Genomic DNA, 9,117 nt, shown 5'->3' with positions numbered 1-9,117 from the left:
AGCTACGGAAAATCTCAAGAATAAGGTCTAATTTAATTTTTTTAATTCTGATTTTTACCATGTAAACTCACGAGATCTCTTCTTCAAAGAGATTCGTGAGTATCTAAACCTCTTAATTTCTAGGATTGTTGGATGAACATGAAAATTATGGCTTAAAAATTATATTATCTAATTTGTTTTTCTTATATTGAGATATTATTTATTCTTGCTTGCAATTATTCATTTTTTATCACATTGTAGGAATATTATACACAGCTTATATGTTGGACTTGAAAAAGGAAACAACAAGAATAAATAGAGGAAATAGGGTGAGTGTGTGAACCTTATAGGAAAAGGGAATGGATTTATCACTAAGGATATAAATATTCCTTGTGACCTAGCTTAGTTGATCTTGGCGATATCTTTATGAATTTGACTATTAATCTATAGTTATAGAAATATATGCATTAGGGATAGTCTAGTAGGCTTAAAGTTGTCGGAAAAAGGTTCAATATAGGTATAATTAACCTACAACTGGTAACTTAGGAAAGAAAATTACACAAATGATTGGAAAGGACAACTAGATTCTGAAAAAACCACAATGCTAGATCTTTTCTCAAATTTTAATTACAAGACAACCAATCTATGAATTGGTTACGTTCATTTTTATTTGCTTTTGAAACATACAAATCATTCTCTACTCTTGGTTACTTTCTGAATAACTCGTCTAAGAATTTAAGCTAGAAATTAATTTGCCAAATTCCTGTGAGTATGATATTTGAACTTATATCATTTATTACTTGTACAACCACGTACACTTGCGTGTGTAAAGAGATGCAATAACTATCAACTTAATTACACTGTGGCAATTGTTCTAGATCCTATGGCTCTGAACAAGTTGTAGTGAGGTTGAAGTGGATATGCTTATGAGCCCAAAATATATTTCCAACTTTTTACTATGATAATGCGACAATTTTTCTTCTTGTTTATCAACATCAGGGAGTAAGATTTCTCCTCCTGTAACATAGCCATACATAGAGATCTCTAGCATAATCTCATCCGTTTTTTCATATATCTCCTTAGTCTTCACATGGTAATTATCTCCAATAAAGAAAATTTATGAATGCTTCTTTGTTTTTATCCATGTGAATATAGGATTTATTCTGAATCCTTTTCACTTTAGTGTTTGACCAACTGTAGCAGCTTCATCATGTTTGCTTGATCTATTATAGATATTCAAAAACATAACATAATTGTTGAGTTTTTTTGGTTCCATTCCGTGGAGTTTCTTAACTGTAATTTTCCTAATTCAAAATTCTTATGGACTCTATAGGTGGTCAATAAGGCCACCCGCATATTTATAATAGACCTAAAGATGCATCAGTGATTAATGTAAAAGCTTCATGTGAAAGCCCTTTGTACCCAATAATTCAATCATACATGCATAGTGCATTGCTTGAGTCTTCACCTTGTAATCTCTATCCATTTATTCAAATATTTCCCACTCATAGTCTAATAAACTTGAATAATATCGTGGAGATAAAAATAATAGAAAAGCAACATAATTAGGTATCATTCCTTCTCAAACCATTTGCTCAAATAGTTTAACAGCCTCAATTCCTCTACCATAATTAGCGTATCCACCAATTACGATATTCTAAGAAATAATATTCATTTAGGGAATCCATTCAAAAATGTTATGAGAATCTTCTATCCTCTCTCATTTCATAGATAAATCCATTAGTTTTGTATATGTAACTATATCTAATCCAAATCCATGCTGAAGTAACCTAGCTAGAGTTTGTTTAGCATGCTTCGCTAAAGCTAATCTCAAACTCTAATAATGATTTAAAATACGAAGTGATCCATTTTGATACTAGTATATCACATCTTATAATACATACATAAAGCCTCCTCACTGTAGCCATGGAGTGCATAGCCAACAATTATAGTATTCCACTCAACTGTAGACCTTTTTTGGCATCTTATCAAAAAAACTGAAACATTCTCTATGCTACCACATTTTTTGTATAAGTCAATTAAAGAAAAAGATATTAAATGATTATCATCTTTCCCCATTTTCAAAGAACAATAATGCAACTATTGTCCCAAATAAATAACATCTAATCCTGAAGAGGCTCAAATTATTGTTGCAAAATATCCTAGAATCAACAGTAGATTCTCTTCCTAAATCATGAAAAATAACCTAAAAGCCTCTAACTAATCACCTAAATTGACTAGTCCTCCAACCATTGTATTATAAGAAATTGAGTTCCTCTCAATTATATCATCAAATGTGCTACATGAATCAAACATCATCCTACATTTTATGTTCACCGAAAACACCCTAATCCATAACTAACCATATAAAAATGCACCCGCTTAACCCATCTAATCGACCTTAACCTAATACAGACAGTTATTAAAGCACCATAGATGCTATTATCTGACTGAATATTACCTTCACATTATAATAACTCAAAAATATCAAGTACCTCATGATACCTCTTATGAAAAACTAGCTTCATTATTTGAGAACTAATTCATAAAACTAAAATTAAATCCCCAATTTTAATTACTTCTAAAATTGTTTCCCATAATTTTTTCTCCTCCTTTTAGGAATGTTTTAACATGGGCCTTGGCCTTACAAAACCATGTTCAGAAAGAGAAGCTTTGATCTAAGAAAGTGCATATCTATACCTTTTTTTGCTGAATAAGGAGCAATGCCCTGAAAGTCAAAATCTTTCCTGTTGAATATTTGGGTTTGCCATGAAAGTTTCATACCTTCCGCTGCTCCTTAGATTATCCAATGGCAATTATAGGTCCATGTTACCTCCAATTCTTGAATCATATTTGGAGAAATTGCATCAACTAGAAATCAATCAAACATCTCTTGCGTGGAAGACATCTTTCAGTTTGGTGTGTATAAAAGTGATAATGGTGAAATGGTGAATTTGTGAGATCTCCTTAACCAACTCCACAAGAATATTAGAATGAAACAAAATTCTTGCAAGTGTTTGAGAAGGTAAAAGATTGTTTTTGGTATGCCAAAAGAGAGAAATCATAGTGTTTTATTTATTTGTTTTTCTTTTTATTTTCTAGGCGTTGGGTAGTTGATAGTTGGTACATAGACGAATAGATGATCTTACCTCCTTGAAGGAAAATCTCTCTATTGCTTCTTCAAATTTTTGGCTCACTGAGGAATAAATTGATTTGGATCATAACTGTATTAGCCTATTTCAAGAAAAGGAAATATTAGACTGGGGTTCACGACCCTATACATTTAATTCTTGTCTCTCAAATAAGTTATTTTAAACATTTTTTCTTCAACATTTAAAGCAATAAATATGCACATGTTAGATTATCAATTAACTCGAAATTATTTGATGGCGATTTGTTAAACATATTAGTTGCCTATTCCCCAGTTGAATGAAAACTATCATGACTATTATGAAGATTAGTGCCAGATCGATAAAATCAACAATTTGTGTTGTCACAAAGGTAGAAAGGTTAGTACCAGATCGATAAATGTTGTTACAAAAAGTAAAAACTTTCACAGAAATATCCATTCTTTAAGTTAGTTTTATTATTTTTTCTATCACTACCCTTCTATTCTTGTGGCCCATAAGGCAATCAAAAAAGAAATTAAATTGAGAAATTAATGATAAAACAAAGCCAAAAAATATTAATAGTTTAATTGATTAACTACATGGCTGGTGTGTAAAGTTTATTGTGTACAAATAAAAATGAATGAAGGAGATATTTTTCAAACTCACTTTTTGAGTTTCTGGTGATCTTTAAAAACTTAGTTTGGAGTTGGCAAAGAAATTAATTTTTTTTTTCTCAAAAATTGTCAATATGAAGGAAAATATTTTTTATCAAATTGTTTTCACTTTAATTCATTTTCAATGTTTGATTTGTGTATGATAAAAATAAAAAAAGTTGAGACAAGATTTTGATAGTTTCAGGAAATTTTGAATACTAATTTGAAGAGAACTTTGAGTGTTAAGAAAATAAAAAATAATATCTAAATGTTGAATAGAGAAAGTGATATGGAGTACTAAATAAAACTTGAGATTAGTTAATGCTCATAAAGAAAAATAACTTTCACTCATAAGTGAGGAAATTTATTTTTCCTCTTTGTAAAATCATTTTGGTAACGAAATACTATCAAAATATGTCTTCTTTGAGGAGATTACTTTTTAACATAAGAAACACTTAAATAGATTTATTTATTTTTTGAAAATTTTGCTTATGGAAAAACTAAACAAACCATTAATAATTATGAATAAATAATAATATATAAACATACACAACTATTAGAGAAGACATGCTCTAGAGAGTGCATATAGCTCAAGTTGTGTAAGGAAAATAGAATGTAGAATAATAATGGAGTAGACCATGATATGTGGTAAAATCAGAACTAGAAAGACACTTAGTCCAGTTCGGATAAATTTAGGAGGATCATTGACTTGATACGTTATTACCTAGATGCAACCAATGGGAGTTCTGCAACTAGGTAGCTTGAAAGATTTATTCTGGAAAATAAATCACTTTAGCTATAACCTCTTCATTACAACCCTTAAACATATCACTAATCAATCTCGAGCCTCACATCGACATGTCTCCAATCAACTTTGAGCATAACTTCAAAGCCTAGGCACGTGTTATTAGGTATCCTTTTTAGTGCTAACTTGTATCTTTTCACAATAAAGCAATGAGTCGACGTTTTTGCATATAAAAGAGCATTATAAGAAGAAGAGAACGCATCACAAAAGTTCAGAGTTCCAAGCAAGCACAGTTAGGAAGAGATAAGAGATTAATATTTATAATCTCTCCGGAGAAGTGACTACACAGTTATTTTTAAGAAAATAGTTTCCTTCGTATAACTTGTTTTTAGTTTTTTATTATGTAATATAAAATAAATTTTTTCATCCAGATGAAAGTACGTAATAAATAAGATATTGTTTGATCTCTTGGTCTTCCTCATATCTATCACACATAAATAAGAAAAAAGGTATCTAGTTTTTAAATATCAATTTCATTTCATAAAGAATTGAAGTTCGTCTTGGGAAATATATATATATATATAAACAAAATTAAAAGTACCAGAAGAAGAGAAGTGAAAAGTTATTGAGAAACCACGTGGTAATTTTAGGACAAACTTAAAAAATATTGTAAAAAAAATTTTCAAAATGAATGATCAAGTATTTAGATTTGAACTACATTATCCTTTTTGAAACAATTTTTTTTCATTATCTTAAAAGTAAAAACTCATACTTGAAGAGTTCTAATAGACATTATTATTTCAAACTTATCTCATTTAAAATTAAAATGCTATAAAATATAATTAAATATATTTTATGTACATATAATAATATTATTAAAATAATAATAATAACAATAATTAATAGTAGTGATAGAAGTAGTAATAGGTGTACGTAGTATGTAGAAGACAACAACTACAACAACAATAGCAGCAACAAAAGCAGCAACAACAATAACAGCAACAGCTACAACAACAACAACAACAACAACTACAATAACAACAACAACAACAACAACAACTGCGACAACAACAACGACAATGACAACGACAACAACAACGACAACAATAATAATAATATCAAAATAATAACTAGTGGTATATCGCCCGTGCTGAACATGAGCCCAATATTTATATCTTATTATATTAATTTATGTGAATTTTTTTATTTTTAATATATTAAAAAAACAATGTTCTTTTATGACTTTTAAAACTAAAAAAGTATTTTATGCTTTATTTATTTGTACTGACTAAAAATTAAAATTTTGATCATTTAGATCTTAGCTTATAACTATGTATTTAATTTTTTTATTTAAATTCAATCATTTAGATCTCAATAAGTGTACTACTTTAATACTCCCATTTTGACACAGAACCCTAACACAGGCCCAACATGAAGGACTTATTATAATACCTCGCATTTTTGTACTAATCTATGAACCATCGTTCTTATGTCTATAAGCTATAATCCAAGTGATTACCTTGTGGATATAATTTTTTAGATCTTTAAACTCATATTTAAAGTACTATTGAGGTTAAAAATGTTCATAGGAGTCACTTAGAGCCAAGTAGAGCTAAGATCCTTTGATTCATCCAAAGATTGGTATTTAATTCTAAAAGCATCTACTTTAAACATATATAACTTGTTATAGATATGAAATTTTTGTTCTTAAGTCCCACCAAATTATAGATAACTGAATTATCTTTCAAACGATACCAATTTTGCAAAAATTCGATGACTGAGCCAAAAGTTATGCAGTTTTTTGTGTGAGGAAGTAAGCCGACGCAATAGCGACACGACGCTTCTAGATCGTGTTACGGCACTATTTTTCATGCTAATTCAGTTTTTTTATAGGTCTAGGAGCATTTTGGTCATTCCCCCTCACCCTAATCAATTTATAACATAATATTTCTGCCCCTAGAAGCATGAAATTTCTCCTTTACTCAATTTTTTTCTCAAGAACAAGATAAAACAAGGTTTCCACAAGATCGAGAATTCCAAAGAACAGATCAAGATCCGGGTTTCATCTCTTAGATAAGATAATCTAAGGTATGTGGGCTTTGAACAAGAAAATTTTTTTAGTTCTTGTGCCCAAAGAACTTGTATTTTATTAAAGATTTTGATGATTCGCAAGTTGAGGTTTATACCCAAAGTATCTTGTTTTAAGTTTATGAACTTGCAAGTGATTTAAGCTTTGAAATGCATGTTTATTCAACCTATTTATGATTTGAATTGAGTATTTATACAATCAATTGCATATCCCTATTGTAAATTGCTATTTTAAAGTATTTCCAAGATAGTTGTCAAGAATTAAGCTTCATTATGAAATCATGATTTTATATATATATATATATATATATATATATATACACGCTCTAAGTCCAAGGATGAATTTTTGAGACTATAAAAGTATTTTAATTCTATTATTTTAAGCTTAAAATTTATTATGTTTTGTCATGATTTCTAAGTATGTTTATATTTTCATGCTTATTGCTGAAATTTCCAGATTTTTAGTTGATTCATCAATAATTATATTATCAAGTATCAACCTTTTGGTATTTTAACATAATTTTGAAGCATGGTCTTTATGCCCTAAGATTTAGTCTCGATATATTAAGAAGATTATGATTTTAAACCTCTCAGATAATTGTTTACCAAGTTTCAAAAAAGAAAACGATCTTTTGATTCAAAGCTAAGATAAGGAATCCACATTGTTCATAAATTTTGAGTTTTAAATAAGAGAAGCATAATTTGTCTTGATTATAAACCCTTATGTTATTTTAAGGTGGATTTCCTAAAAATTTTCAGCAATAAGTATGGGAGTAGTATTTAGCACCGAGTTGAGTTTGATTCCAAAGGTTCATGCCCCGAAACTATGTGCCATCATAGGTTTATGATTTGCCCATAGTGGGCTAAGACAAGTGTTCACTTAAGTTAAGGTTCTATTCCAATAGTAAGGATAGAATAGCTCTCCCTAACGTGGGCAACACGTTGGACTCCATGTCAGCTCATATGGTTTATATTGGTTAGAAGAAACTCCGACAGTCTCCCAAAGTTCTAAAATCCCTAAGATTCAAAAGAAATCCTCTATTCTCCTTAAGATAAAAGTATATGTTTTGAAAGCTAATGTTTTAAGATTTTTCAAGTTCCCAAAGTTTTCCCTAAAGTTTCGAAAATGTCCCCCACTCTTGAAACAAGCCTATTGAGTTAAAGTTTTGAGATAAAGTATTTTCTATGTAGAATGAATTTTAGATTTCATTTAGTTTACAACATTTGAGAACAAAAAAAGAATGCATAATTTAGAACAAATGTAATGACTCACGGAATTTATATTACATGCTTTATTATATCAGGATTTACGAGATTTAGATTTCCGATTTACTCAAGCTATGTGAGTCATTTACATTAGCATGCATGATTTTATAAAGATTGATGATATTGTTTAGTTATTGGATGCACCCCATATACCTAGTACATCCTCAAAGTAACGATCCACATATATGTCTATGTACTACATTATCTCATAATGTAGGTACAAGTTGTAGTATGTGTAGTCAGAATCAGACAACTGCAAAATTCCAGCCAGCAGATGATGAGTCCTCCTATTTTGGGGGCTCCTGTTAGATTTACTATTGTTATTTCTTTGTTATTCTTATGTATTGATTAGTGATAGTTGGGGTCACATCCTAACTAACTATAGTTAGTATAGTAAAGGTTTCACATATTTCAGTTAGAGTTAGTTCTATAAACGTTGCTTTTTAGTTTTGTTTTGTATAAGCAGAGTTGTATTGTATTCATCTTAATGTAGTTTTGTATAAATCAAGTTCATAAAAGATTTATTTTCTACACTTTCCTTCAAATTTATGTCTTAATCAGTTGCTCATGAGTTTTTTAAGTATAAGAATTAGCTTGGGATCACTTGTGGTCCTAAGCATCGTGTGACATCTTGGGATAGATTTTTGGGGTGTTACGAACTTGGTATGAAAGCACAAGGTTCACATGCCCTAGGGTGTCTATGAATTCTTGTCTACTAGAGTCTTGCAGAAAGGTATGGAGATGTTTGTACTTTTCTTCGAGAGGCTATAGGGAATTTTGGAAATGTTTCACTTCTTTCAAGTTTCAAATTGTGCTATAGAAAGGTCATCTAAGAAACTTATACAGATTCTCATCTTGCTCTATTCAGACCACCTTTTCTTTATTTTCAAGGTAACAGAAACAGTCAAGCTTAAATCTTTACCGATAGAGCTTTCTCAGATAGCCCCTACAGATAGTTATGGGATTGTATGCAGGCTCAAAAGTATCTCATCAATGCTTTCAAGTCTCAAACTTTGAAGAACTTCATTAATGTTCATGAAAAAAGTACACTAAGCCCAAGTCAGATGTGATTTTAGATTATTTCTCAGAATTCATAATGTTAATCTGTACTCCCCCATCTATGACTTATTCTTGATATAACATAATTAGCAAGTTCCATTCCTTCCCCAAATAGTGCTCTCAGATTTACTAGCAGAAATTTTAGAAGTCACACAAAGGGCTTGAGAGGAGCTCCCTAGTGTGTTAAGTTCCTTAAGTTGAAAGTTTATGTTCTCAC

General features: G+C 30.0%; 1 pseudogene; it reads right to left on the bottom strand.

Annotated features, from left to right (window-relative positions):
- Positions 1-775: 775 nt before the first annotated feature.
- LOC107876487 overlaps positions 776-9,117 on the bottom strand; it is a 35,700-nt pseudogene continuing 27,358 nt past the window's right edge.

The sequence above is a fragment of the Capsicum annuum genome, chromosome 7, assembly GCF_002878395.1.
Source record: "Capsicum annuum cultivar UCD-10X-F1 chromosome 7, UCD10Xv1.1, whole genome shotgun sequence".
Lineage (NCBI taxonomy): Eukaryota > Viridiplantae > Streptophyta > Magnoliopsida > Solanales > Solanaceae > Capsicum > Capsicum annuum.
The sequence above is the reverse complement of the archived record's forward strand: the minus strand, read 5'-3'. Positions and strand labels throughout refer to the sequence as shown.